The sequence below is a fragment of the Nipponia nippon genome, unplaced genomic scaffold, assembly GCF_047370975.1.
Source record: "Nipponia nippon isolate SJK-2023a ecotype South Korea unplaced genomic scaffold, ASM4737097v1 scaffold_3, whole genome shotgun sequence".
Lineage (NCBI taxonomy): Eukaryota > Metazoa > Chordata > Aves > Pelecaniformes > Threskiornithidae > Nipponia > Nipponia nippon.
Window position 1 is genome coordinate 33,890,557 of NW_028262347.1, and position 14,013 is coordinate 33,904,569.

The 14,013-nt window shown below is 40.3% G+C and overlaps 1 protein-coding gene across 1 annotated transcript in view; it reads left to right on the forward strand.

Moving 5' to 3' along the window:
- Window positions 1-11,670: 11,670 nt before the first annotated feature.
- TMEM117 (transmembrane protein 117) overlaps window positions 11,671-14,013 on the forward strand; it is a 221,629-nt gene continuing 219,286 nt past the window's right edge. The window contains exon 1 of the mRNA XM_087764857.1: window positions 11,671-11,734. The gene's annotated coding sequence lies outside the window, so the exon portion shown is untranslated. The remainder of the gene's footprint in view (window positions 11,735-14,013) is intronic.

Consider the following 14,013-nt stretch of genomic DNA (forward strand, 5'->3'; position numbering starts at 1 on the left):
GTCCTCTAACAACAGAAAGATGGCTACTATCTCTTTTTTAAAAATGGCTTCTGTGTCCTATAGTCAGCGTTTTTAATCTGTGCTGTGGTCTGGATTAGACCACACAGGTGAAATGTGCGGGCAATTGTAGGTGTAACGGGTTTGTGGGCACTTAATGTAATGTCCTGATGCTGACAATTCCTTCAGGGTCCTGGGAATTAGAAGGGGTTTTATGGGTCACTATTCAACCTGAGAACATAAGAAATGCTGTAACAGGGCAAACCAAATATCTAGCCCAGTGGACCAGGCAAGAACAGAAGAGTAAGGCAAGCACATGGTAATCCTTCCGTGGCTCACGTTCCCAGCCACCAGAGCACTGCAGCTCAGGAATTTCTGAAGTCAGCTGCGTTGATAGATGTGGGTGCCTGCGCTTTGTCAGATCCCCCCTTTAGAGACATCGGGTGAGGGATTTAGTGTCCTATTTGGGAAATGTGAAAGAGCACTGTAACTGTAGTATGTGCTGTATAATGCTAGTCCGGCAAATACAAAGTCACTATGGAGACACGTCACTAGATAGTGAGCTGCAACTCACTGTGAGGACCGCAGCAGCCAGGGAAACAGAGGTTGCTGCAGTCTATCTTTCTTCTAGCAAGGAAGCTGAAAGAGACACGGAAAAGACTTCATGTGAAACCAAGAAATGAGAGACAGGAGGTGCCTCCCAGGTACCCAGAGGTTGACTCTAATTCCTCTATTATAAACCTCCAGGAGCACAGAGGTTATAAAAAAATAAAGCACTCTTGGAGAAGCTACAGATCCAGCCAGAGTGGCAACCAAAGATGTGGTGCTATCACAGTTACTTTAAATCGTTTGAGCTTAAGTCTGCCATGGGTCCTATTTCTTGGTTCGTCCCCTGTGTTGGTGTTAGTGTTTGTAAAGCATGGATTTGCCTGAAAATTTATGAGGGAAAACTAAGTTTTCCTTGATAGACAGATGTCCTGAAAAGACAGATCAGTTCCTTGATCCAGTTAGTTGTGTGTCCCCAGGAGCACTACTATTGGCACAATGAGGTAACAAGGATGCGTAGCTAAGACTGTGGAACTGTGCTTTCAATGGAAACCCATGCTTAGACTGGAAATATCAGAGTGGTGTGAGACTATAACGTCTGTCACCATATTGAGATCACCTTGACGATCTGATGTCACATCACATCAGTTCCCACTAGTCTGTCAGATGGCTTTAAAGTACAGAAGTGGATCTTAACATCTGCTTCATATGAAAGAAGGCTGGTACACATTGGCATTTCATAGCACCTTTTTGGCAAAAAGACAAACTGAAAGTCTAAAGTATTTTTTTAAAATCTCGCTATCACAAATATTTGCCTATATTACAGTGTTAGATGTTTGACAAAGAAGAGACATTGCACAGAAACAAGCACAAGCAAATAAGGATTTTATGTCTATTGAACATGCCTAAACTTCTGAATTTTAGTGTGCTTCAGAGTCTTACTAAAATGTTTTTGATGATTAAAGTCCTATCCAAATCACAGGAGTGTCAGGATAAGAATAGGGAGGTTTATTTGTTACCGTATGCGTTAAATAACTGTTTTCTTTTTATTAGTTATATTTTCTTCCCTGTAGTTGAATTAGTTTTTTCCAGTATACATTAGGTTTTGTATCTAATTAAGGCTGTTTTGGTAGAGAGAGCATATTGCAGTTTGCCAAATTTTAATAAGATTCTTTTAACTGAATAATAAATGACATTTTAAAAAAGGAAATAATTTTAATAGACTTTGGTACAGCATTTTCTATGTGACTTCTGGGTCTTGTTTTAATTTTCAGTGTCTTTATTGTCTTTCCCTATACATTTAGTTCTTCATTGATTTAACAATGCTCTATTCACTTATGCTAGTTTATTAAATGCTGTGGTTATAATCTCTATGGAATCCTCAGTTAATTGTGTTCATAGTTCCGTAATGGTGAGCAAACATTTTCTCCTGTTGTGATGTTGCCAGGAAGGCCTGTTCCAGGTTTGACTATAATTGTCCACCTGACAATGGAAATGCACGTATTTTTTTACATACAGTTTTTATTACTGCAGTCCATCCCTATCTTGAGGTGACACTTCAAACACTAAACACATTTCCAACAGCTGAAGAGTGAAAACCTTTTTACTGGGCAATATTACAACTTCGTTTTCTTGCTGTGGAGCTCCATTGTTTGTAGATCTCTATCCTGACACTCTTCAAAGCTTCAGTTTAGATTATTCCGTTCCCCCATCAGCATGTTCTTCAAAAATTACCGTATTCTCATAAGATAATTATAGTATTAGAGAGTTAGTCCATCACCAAGATGAACTTTCTTCAATATAGACTAAGAAGGAGTATCAACTACTTCCTTCAGAGATCGGCGAAAACTTCATTTTTTCAACTCTGCTTCCAGTAATCTCCATTCCCATACACCCATAGGTAGCTAAACAAAGAAATCAGGAATCACACCACTCCTAGAGTCAGATTTGCTTGTAAGTTTGAGGATATGTGTGAAAGGTGTTCCTAGCAAAACGGACTTTGATTTCTGAGCATGCCAGTGTTACCTGCTTGTAAGTCTCAGTATATGTAGCTGTAATCAACCAACACACTGTGTTTAAGTAAGTCAAATAAAAAGGTATTTCTTTGTGATGGCTAGAGCTTATGGGTAGTCTGCTATTAAGTATGGCTGTAAGAACTCATCACTCTCTTGCCGTTATAACAAGTGTTTTTTATTACAGTATGGACAGCTCTCACTTTATGTTCATCGGTAAATCTTTACAGCAGTATGAATATATCTTTTAATTTCTTTATGCTCTGAGGTATGTCTGTTCATTTCTAATAAACGAGCAAATAAACCATCTAACTCCTGTCTCTTAATATTCATAATCTGAGGGACTTTTCTTTCTGGCTACTTAAACAGCTGACACAGTAGGCGTTGTCTGTGGGTGGCCAGGAACGTGCTAGATAGACAACTATTTTAAACTGAATTACAATATAGTGGATAGCCAAGTTTGAGGTACTGGGATTTTCCTACCCACTGCCATAGACAAAAACAGATTTGCAGCAATAGGTTTTGCTATCCTAAAAGTTGTAGACAACTGATTCTTGTCATGTGTTGGTATGCTTTAACAATGTCCTGTGAAATAAACTGAACAAAGCACAATTGGTGGGAATTCCCATATTTCTTATATCTTTCTATTCTGTTAAGTGCTTCCAGACATCATTAAGGAGTTGATTCTGAATATGGTTTGTTGATATCTTTGTCCATTTCTAGCCCTTATTCTGATCTGGTAAATCTGCAGATAGACACTAGACATGGCATCTCCACACTTTCTATGCACAGCATAATGGGCAATGTGATGGTCAAATTGTTTCAGGCTCTCAGTGATTTTTAAATTAGGAAATTTCTCAAATGTTGTTTGTTCTTTCATATACTTACCCTAATAGCAGTGATTAACTAACATATAAATACCACTGCAAAATCATTGTGCAAAATGAAAGTCACGCTCTCAGCCATTCTTTTCAGATTTTCTCCTCTGCCTCCGTGGTGTGTTATTTGAATACATTTCTGAAGTGCATTAAATGGTATGACTGGTATCTCTATGGTTCTCGATTTTGCCTTTTCCCTCCAGTGGGAAAAATTTTTTAATTATTTATAACCTGTGTTTGCTTTGTCAGTTATTGATGACAAGTTCCAAGAAGTTTCCTTGTGTGTTGAGTGCACAAGAGCTTTTTAGGAATCATCTTACATGATGTCCAAAGTGATTCTTGGGTCAAAGAAAGCACAAAAAACTTTGTAAAGCCCTGGACAGCTCCCTTAGACCTTTGGAATAGATTTATAAGTCACAATTTCCATTTTAAGCTACCAGGACTAAGCTAGTGCATGTGTGCCTTCTTCCCAGACTATCATATGCCTGACCATAAATACCAAGATTTTAAATTTGACTGGATTCTAGGGGAAGACTGCACAGAAAACAGAAGCAGGACATGATCTGCTCCAGTAGGGTGAATGGCTAAAGAGATGTACTAATTATTTATAGCAAGGTGTATTACATTGCTGTAGCCCAGATCAAAGATGATAACAAAGCAGTAACTGAAGCCATATTGTTATCTTCATTCAACATGAATGAAGTCTTCTTGCTACCAAGAAGCAGCTCCATTTAAATAACACTTATACTAAAAATGAACATCTTGTATTGGAAAAAAACTCCAAGGCAAACATGAGCTGCTGTTTGTGTTCACATAAAACCTTCCTCGGGATCTCAGTCTAGAAAAATTGTTCCAATATCCATTTACTTTTGAAGAGACTGGGTACATTCAAAGTCTTTCAGCAGCCTCTCCTTTCACGTTTTCATGTCAATTAGGGCTACTCTACCTTCCACTCCATTTGATTTGCTAGCTATTTCTTGATGAGAAAGAACATCTGCTTGGGGCTGTTTCAGTCCCATTTGGATGATCATACTGACAGCCCAGCACATGGTGACTGTAGAAGGACCCCTTTTAGAAAGCTAGTGAGTCCTGGCAGAGAGCCACCAAACACAATGCTGTCTAGATTTAGAGCAGACCTTATCTGCCAAGACTGGTAATTACCTCCTGCAAGTGGGTGGCTTGTCTGGCCAGTAGTCATGTCTGAGCATAGAGCAAAATTCAAAGTTTGCATGATCTAATGATCTGATAGGTAGTTTTCAGTACTCTGGAAGGTAGTCATTTTCTTGAAGATTTCCTCACTCAAATATTCCTGTTATTACAAACATTTAAAAAATAACAACAAGGCAGATAAAATGATTAGGTGAAAATGCATGTTACGAAAATTAGAGATTATATTACTTTTATTTCTGACATTACCTGGAGGATATCATGAGCCTACTGAAATCATTAAGAATTCTCTCACTGACTTTGGTACAGACAGTACTCTACTAGTAGGGAGTATGTGAAATGCTTTTAATCGCAGATGATCTAGGATGATAAACTGGTGCTGCATTAGCATGGATCCAGTAATTTTCCTGGTGAATTCAAAAGAGAGATGCTGGGCAACATTCCTCTCATACCTATTTCCACTTTCTTTTAATATTTACTTTAGATGAGTGCATTGAGTCATTGTGAAATACTATCAGCTGAAACACTAGCACTATGCTGATTATGTGTAATCGTTTATCTTGTTTTCCATCACTACAGAGATGGCGGTTCCTCTCTTGTTGAGGTACAGTTAGTACAAACTAATGCCAGATGAAGCAAACGTGACTCGGGCCAAGGCATTGTTTGCACTCTGTGTTGACGACACAAAGTCCTAAGTCACTTCCTCTCTTAATTAGGGTGTTGCAGAGCCTCTGGACCTTGCTAAGACTGTTTACCTTGTAGCCTAGGTGTATCAATATTGGAAAATGTCAGTCTTCTGTCTTATGTTTTTTTTGACATTTTGCCTGTCCTTCCTGAGATCCCAGGTTCCTGCCTGTTTCTCCCTGGCATGTATGACTGTGAACATACTAGATCTAATAGAATCATAGAATAGTTTGGGTTGGAAGGGACCTTTCAAGGTCATCTTGTCCAACCCCCCTGCAATGAGCAGGGACATCTTCAACTACATCAGGTTGCTCAGACCCCTGTCCATCCTGACTTTGAATGTTTCCAACGATGGGGCATCTACCACCTCTCTGGGCAACCTGTTCCAGTGTTTTATCACCCTCATTGTAAAAAATTTCTTCCTTATATCTAGTCTGAATCTATCCTGTTTTAGTTTAAAACCATTACCCCTTGTCTTATCACTACAGGCCTTACTAAAAGGTCTGTCCCCATCTTTCTTATAGGCCCCCTTTAAGTACTGAAAGGCCACAATGAGGTCTCCCTGGAGCCTTCTCTTCTCCAGGGTGAACAACCCCAGCTCTTTCAGCCTGTCCTCGAAGGAGAGGTGTTCCATCCCTCTGATCATTTTTGTGGCCCTCCTCTGGACCTGTTCCAACAGGTCCATGTCCTTCCTGTGCTGAGGACCCCAGAGCTGGACGCAGTACTCCAGATGGGGTCTCACCGCAGAGGGGCAGAATCACCTCCCTCGACCTGCTGGTGCTTCTTTTGATGTAGCCCGGGATACAGTTGGTTTTCTGCACTGTGAGTGCACATTGCTGGCTCATGTCCAGCTTTTCATCCACCAGTACCCCCAAGTCCTTCTCCCCAGAGCTGCTCTCAATGCCTTCATCCCCCAGCCTGTATTGATACCGGGGGTTGCTCCAACCCAGGTGCAGGACCTTGCACTTGGCCTTGTTGAACCTCATGAGATTTACATGGGCCCACTTCTTAAGCTTGTCCAGGTCCCTCTGGGTGGCATCCCATCCCTCATGTGTGTCAACTGCAACACTCAGCTTGGTCTGCAAACTTGCTGAGGGTGCACTCATTCCCACTGTCTATGTCATTGATGAAGATATTAAACAATACTGGTCCCAGTACAGACCCCTGAGGGACACCACTCATCACTGATCTCCATCCGAACATTGAGCAGTTGACCACTACACACAGGATGCGACCATCCAACCAGTTCCTTATCTACCGAATATCAGGTTCCCTCAAATGGCTCCTTGTATGCTTCTCATTGCTGTTTTACAGTCTTATCCAAATTTCCAAAGAAATTAAGAAAAGGTTCAAGCTGTTGTTAGATAATTCCACTTCTTGAGGTAGGCATCACGAGGACAGCTAAGACCTTCTGAGAGATGTCGAAGCTGGGGTGAAAGAATGGGAGGACCTGGGACAAAGGATTCCTCCTACTCGCAGGGTCCCACTTGTGGAAGAGGAATTCAGTCAGACAGGCCTTTCTCCTGAGTCACTCACAAGTGAGAAACCCAGTTTCTACCCATAAATTACTATTAAAAAATAGTAGCAAGAAACCATGGGAAGATTTATCCCAAAAGGTCTCCATGAGGCCAATTAGGGATTTCAGTGCTAACTGTTTGCAGAAAGCATCCTGAGATGTGACAGAATAAAACTCTAGCATAGATCCTTACTCTGCAGTGCTTACTGTTTAAATAGACAGAAATGCAGAGGAAGGGTAGGAGAAAGGCTTGCAGTGAAACCTGAAGTAGTTGCATTGTTCCCTTCTAGCATTTAAGACTGCTCTGTTGGTGCTCAGCTCCTTGCACTTCGTTTCCAGCAGAATAAGACCCTCACAGGCACACACAAGCCCAGATGTATGCTATGTCTCAGCATAAGCTGAAGGTCTCCAGTACTTCACTTTAGTTCCAGAAGATTCTACAGTGCACTCACCGTTCTTCTTACAAATAAAGGAAATTCAATAAACAAAGGACATTTTGACCGCACTGTACATTCTTACTTGTTCTCTCAGGCACTTATTCAAAGTGCCTGTCCATTTTCAGTGGATTTCCAGCTGCTAAATAAATTATTACATTTATGATTGTAATTTTTGTTTTCATAAGTATGCTTTTTCACAGTGCATTAGTGTGAGCTAAAAATAACAGGCATTTGTCACAGGCTATTCTTTGGCCATTGAAAAAATTTCTATTTGCATAATAGATACTGCGTATCCCTGTATGTGATGAGAAGAAGCTTTAAAGAAAGGTCACAAAGCTTGGTCTTCTCATCACTTGTACTGAACTAAAAATCTTACAGAAAAAAACCCTGCTCTCTAGGCATAGTGTATATATGATTCTCTTATTAATTATCTTCAGACTATGATTAGCTCTCTCATGTTTAGTATTGGTACATTTGATTATTTTCAGTGAGATTATAGTTCTGATTCACCAAGTGCTACTATTTGGACAGTCACATTGAAGTTGTTAGCAAGCATAGCTGACTTGTATTCCTGGGGCTTGATCCACTGCTTGGACAAGCCATGCTTTGCACAAGACACCCGTAGGTGTGTGCTTCAGCAGGGACAGATTTGCTCCTCAGCTATATTAGTGCAGTGCCTGGTTTGCCATAGCCTCTATCAAGACACCCAAGGCAGCAGCCAGTGCCTCATAGTCCTCCCTGCCCTGGCTGTGTTTCTGTTCCCCTGATCCAGTCAGTTGTACAGGAGAGTGCACGATCAGCTCTCAGGCTCCTTTTAATTGTATTAGATAGCATACTCCAATTTCAGGTATGCAGAGATTTGAAAATAAAGTCTTTTAATTGTTTGAGTTATCACACTGTGCTTGAGTTTAAAGCAGTACTTTTGTCAAGATGCAAAATTTTTTATGTCATGCTACACCTATTTTTGTTCCAATAGCAATAGGATCAAGACACAGGGAGTTTATATGACGACACAATAAAGCCTTCAGACTTTTTTTTACACAGGCAATGTGTTGTTACACTGTAATTGTACAGAGTACAGCTGTTCATTGCACTTTGGAAGAACACAATGAGATACAGTACTTGAAAACACAAGACTTTTTTTTAGTCCTATATTTTTTCTTGAGGTTAAGAAATTACCCTTCATTATTTTTATACATTTTTTTCTTTAGTATTGAATAAACCAACAAAGCTTAAATTATTTTCTTGTCAGATAGTAATCTGAGGCCTGCTTCTATGAAAAGAATATAAAGCTCATACTAAACAAAACACGCGATGTTATATTTTTCTTATTGGAGTTCAGCAACATTAGAGTATATTTTCCCAAAGACTTACTGTTTTTCTGAACTTTTGTCTTCCAGCTTTAATCCTACCTTTCTGAAATCTTCTTTCACCATTGCAATAAACTTGGACAGTGTGGTTAAGCAGTATCCGTGGAAGGCTGAACTCACATTCCACTTTTTCTTAATTTGTGTTTTCTCTAATTCTGTATATGCAACTATCAATGTAGCTGCAAGCAGATTATTCCTTTCCTTTCCTAGTACAGAAGTCACATCTGGTTGTTCTATTAGTTGAAAGCATCCATATGGCCAGCAGATGCACTTAAAAGGTATTTAATTAGTGGCGTAAGTTCACCTCACTAGACAGTTCTTCAGCGATTTTATCTAGGCTAGGTGTGTGCTGGTTGTCTGTTGAAATCAGTATGATTATTTGAAGTAGAATGACACTTACCTGGACTAAATTTGGTCTGGATGAACAGAAGTAAGTACTTCATTCAAGTGTAAGTTTTGTTTATCATCTGACTATCATCTTTGAAAATTCCAGTACAGCTTCTGCTTTAACCTCGGTAAGCCCTTTATCATTTGACTCCAGGACTGAAGTTCTGTTTCACCCTATGTAAAAGGTCACTTAAAGTTCTGCCTCCACAGTTCTCCTACAGCTTTTTGTCCAAGTTCCATTAGTATCACAAAATTAGATATATGTATTAAATTCTGCTCAAAATTTTATTTTTGTGGTTTAACCTATCAACAATGATGAAACCACCCCTTCACCTTGGTAAAGTAAAACTTGCGTGACAAGGATCAAAAAGTACACATTAATCATCCAGATCCCAAGATTCCACTACCATTTTTAGCCAGAGTATCATTTATATTTGTTAAAATCTATATCCAAGCTCTTTTTTCATTTTTTTCTGCCTTATAGAAACAGCAGGTATAATTTGTTCCTATTCACATTCATATTTGCTTTGAAATGTTTTGCCTTGTACCCAACAAGTCAAACAGTCCAGAGGTTTACCATCAGAGATGTGTCCTTTTGCCATTATTTTTAGTTTCCCTCATCTTAAGTAATTTGCAATCTCTTTCTTGTTTCATCGATGAAAAATGTTCAAGAGAACCAGAAATAAGGCCCTTTGTCATGACTTGGAAGCCTGTTAGTTCACCTGTGTATTGTGTATAACGTTGATTTTGTGCCGTTCTCGTTATTTCATTGAAATGTCAGTAGGTATCTGATCACATAAATACTTTCAGGTATATACTGGTACTGCCCTAACCAAACAAATGCATTGTCTCCTAAAGTGACATCAGGACAGTTTTTCAAATAGTGTGTTCTGTCAGCTTGTATTATTGCTGGTTGTTCTCGCAGAAACAGAGGCACTAGTTAGGCCAAAATCACCACTAAACCTGGTGACGACTATGACTTACGGGGGGGGAAGGGGGGTTAACCCCAGTCAGCAACCAAGCACCACACAGCCACTCGCTCACAGCCGCTCGCTCACCCTCCCCTCCCGCCCCCCAGTGGGATGGGGGAGAGAATTGGAAACAAAAAATAAAACCCGTGGGTTGAGAGGAGGAGAAAAAAAAAAAAAAAAAAAGATAAATGAATATACAAAACAAATGATGGACGATGCAATTGCTCACCACCCGCTGACCAATGCCCAGCCCGTCCCCAAGCAGTGATCGCTGCCCCCCAGCCAGCTCCCCCCAGTTTATATACTGAGCATGATGCCACACGGTATGGAATAGCCCTGTGGCCAGTCTGGGTCAGCTGTCCTGGCTGTGCCCCCTCCCAGCTTCTTGTGCACCTGGCAGAGCACGGGAAGCTGGAAAGTCCTTGACTGGTGTAAGCACTACTGAGCAACAACTAAAACATCAGTGTGTTATCAACATTATTCTCATCCTAAATCCAAACCACAGCACCATACCAGCTACTAGGAAGAAAATTAACTCTGTCCCAGCCGAAACCAGGACATTGTGGAGGGGGAGATTGCATGGCTGCATAGTCTGCACCACTGCCTTCCATTTGGTTATTCCAGTTCTTCTCCCTTTCACTTCTTTCAGTAACTGAGACCTGAACCTGCCTTTCCCATATCTTTGCCCAGGCTTGCTGTCAGCCTGGGAAGCCTGTAATTAAGTAGGTCATCCTGTTTACCCTTTAAATATTGTTACAACATTAGCTTTCGTCTAGTTCTATGAAATTTCCTCAGCATTTCAGAAGTTGTTAGGAAACAAATTTAATGATTAACATTGCTGTTTATCATGTTTTTAATTTATTTCTCTAATGACTCTTCAACCTGCCACTTAAAAATAAATGCTTAATTTAAGTTGCTGCTGCTTACTATCCTTTCATAGTATTGATTTAATGGAGAGTATTTCAATGTTATATAATGTGAGAGCACTGTTTATGTTTTCCAAATATGCAATAGAAACATTTCTGCTGTTCCACATTCTTTTAGACAATTCTATTTTTCACATCTAGTAGTAAAGCAGTACTAGTATTTGCAATGTCATTGTCTCTGATTAACTTAACATTCTTACTTTCCATGGGATATGTATTTTTGCCCTTTCTTTCTTCTAAGTTCTTAAATTATTTAACTCTTTAGTTATACACTAACTGTTGTCAGCTTTTGTTTTTTCTCCATCTGTTTCATGTTTTAATGTGCTGCTTTCTCCTCTTTTAGACAGTAAGAAGCAAGTTGGGGATGCAAATAATGAATAGATCTTAAGTGGTATAGCTGAGACAGGTTGCCACAACCATGACTGTGAAATTTCAAAGGGCAAAATGTTTTGTTCCAAGGATGTTTTTTGCAAGTGTACTGGATCCGGCCTGGGATGGAGTTAACTTTCTTCATAGCAGCGATATGGTGCTGTGTTTTGGGTTTGTGGTTAAAACAGCATTGAAAACACAGTGATGTTTTGGCTATTGCTGAGAAGTGCTTGCACAGGGTCAAGGCTGTCTCCCACTGCCCACACTCCCATCCCAGCGAGTAGGCCGGGGTGGGCAAGAAGTTGGGAGGGGACACAGCCAGGACAGCTGGCCCCAACTGACCAAAGGGATACTCCATGCCACATGGCATCAAGCCCAGCAATAAAACAGGGGAGAGGAAAAGGGCAGGATGGGGGTAGGCTTCAAAGCTGGCTATCAGAGACCGACCAAGCATTGGTCTGCTTGTGGGCCTTGGTGAGTGATTGCCTTAGCATCACTTTTTTTTTTTTATCCTCACTTATTACATTTTATTAATTCTCGCTTTTTTCCCCTCACTTATTAAGCCATCTTTATCTTGATGCACAAGTTTTCTCTCTTCTTCTCCTATTTTCTCCCCTGTCCTGCTGGGGAAGGAGGCAGGGGGAGTGAGCTAGCCGCTGCATGGGTGCTTACCTGCTGTCTGGGGTCAACCCACAACAGCGGGGTGGAAGAAAAATACATTAGGAGCACAGTCCCTGCGTAATGGGGTTTTGAGGTTTGAGGGAATTAATTACTTTTTCCAAGCAGCAAGCCAGGGGAGAGGCATTTTTGCAACCACAGATGAAAGGAGTGGGAGGACAGGCTGAGAGAGCTGGGACTGTTTAACCTTGAGAAGACAAGGCTCAAGGGAGAGGATCTTACCGATGTATCTAAAAGCCCTATAGCAGGAGTAAAGAAGATGAAGCCAGGCTCTTCTCAGAGGCAATGGGAACAAACTGAAATACAGGAAGTTCCATTTAACAGATGGAAAAACCTTTTTACTGGGAGGGTGCTCAAACATTGGAACAGATTGCCCTAAGAGGTTGTGGAGTCTCCAACCTTGGATATACTCAAAACCCAACTGGACACAACCCTGCTCTGAGCATAGTGCTGAACTAGAGGATCTCCAGAGGCTGCTTCCAGCCTCAGCTGTGATGTGATTCTGTGAAATTTCATGGGTGTTAAGTGACTTACAGCCTTATGGATCAAGCAGCCAAGCACATAGTCGGTACAGATAACATGGGATATCAGAGAACTTTCTCAGATGAAGCTGTAGCATTTTTTTCCAATCTCCAGAACTACCTTTCAGTCCTGGATACGCAGGATTTTATAATTAATTGCATTTTCTTTTTATTTTGTTTTTGAATAGAGTGATTCCATGAGTCTTTTTAGTTTGGACCTGCAGCCTTTTCACTGACAAAACTAGCACTTCTGCTTTGGCATAGAAAAGCAAAGAAACCTGTCTCTTAGTACAGCATCATTATTTTGGAACATACTGTAGCTCAGCGCGTGTTCCTGCACCAGACAGGGTTGTCTGAGGCAGCGGAGTCTTGTAAGAGAACTTTCCAGTTACAGACTAATGTGCAGAAGGCTGATTCCTCATATTTGAATGTAAAATGACTCTACAGAAATTGATACTGCAGTAAGTATATATACAGTTAGTTCAATACTCGCAGCTCTCTGCTGGAAACCAGGTGTAAAAGGATAGCCTTTACAGAAGTGCTATTTTATAGTAGGAGTGCTGGTAAAATAGTTCCATTCACAAGTATCGAAACTAGCATTTCAAGATGACTCATTGTCCTGATTCAACCTGCTTTTTAGGTTCAACTTACTGGTTTTACTGCTGGCCTGTTCAGTTGCTGACAATTTCGTAGATAAGAGTTTGTTTATCTTCTTCTGTTGCTGACAGTTCCTGTTTTTTAGTGAGTGGGCCTGATTAGTCTTGCCTACTTAGATTATTTGTTAATTGTTGCTATTCAGGTATGTATTTCATCAACTAAATCTTGATTGCCTGATTTAAAAAAGGAATAGGAGTGGTTCAGCTGTTTTTTGATATGAGAGTGAAATATTATACTTTTTCGAAAAATACTGCCTTTCTCTAAGAAAGCAATTGCAGCGTGAAATTTGAGGGAGGTATAGGGCACACATGCTTTTTGGTTACTTAATAGAAAAGTAGATGATTTTCATTTGATTGCCTTAGTGGCTTCAAAAACTTGCTCACTGATTTATGATCTGAAAAAAATGTGCATGAACACTATAGTTGTGGCATGGGTTTCCAACTGAGCTGAAAAGAATTTTTTTTAGTGTGTAGGTGCATGAAGAATGTGATCTCTTTTGTGGTGGGTGCTGCCTCCTTCTCTGTGGATTCTCATTTGCTGAACAGAAGGAGACCGATTGCTGCAAGTGTGGCAGCGCACACAGAACTGTTGCATGAACAGGCAGTGCTGTACGCTGTATTTCTGTATTCTGTCATTGTACGTGATGATTTTTTGTCTCTGAATATTTTAAATTATTGTAAAGGTAGCTTGAGGCCGGGGGGGGGGGGGGTAGTGTTAAATATTGATTGTTGCATCTTTCTACCTAAAACTGAGGGTCTCGTGGGTTATTCCACTGAGGAAGATAATGTGGTGATTATGTCAGATACCTTCAATACAGTTATGTTTATTTACAAAAATATATAAAACTGTATCACCGTAAGTACAGAAGGGATACACAAGTCTTCATCTGGTGCTTGT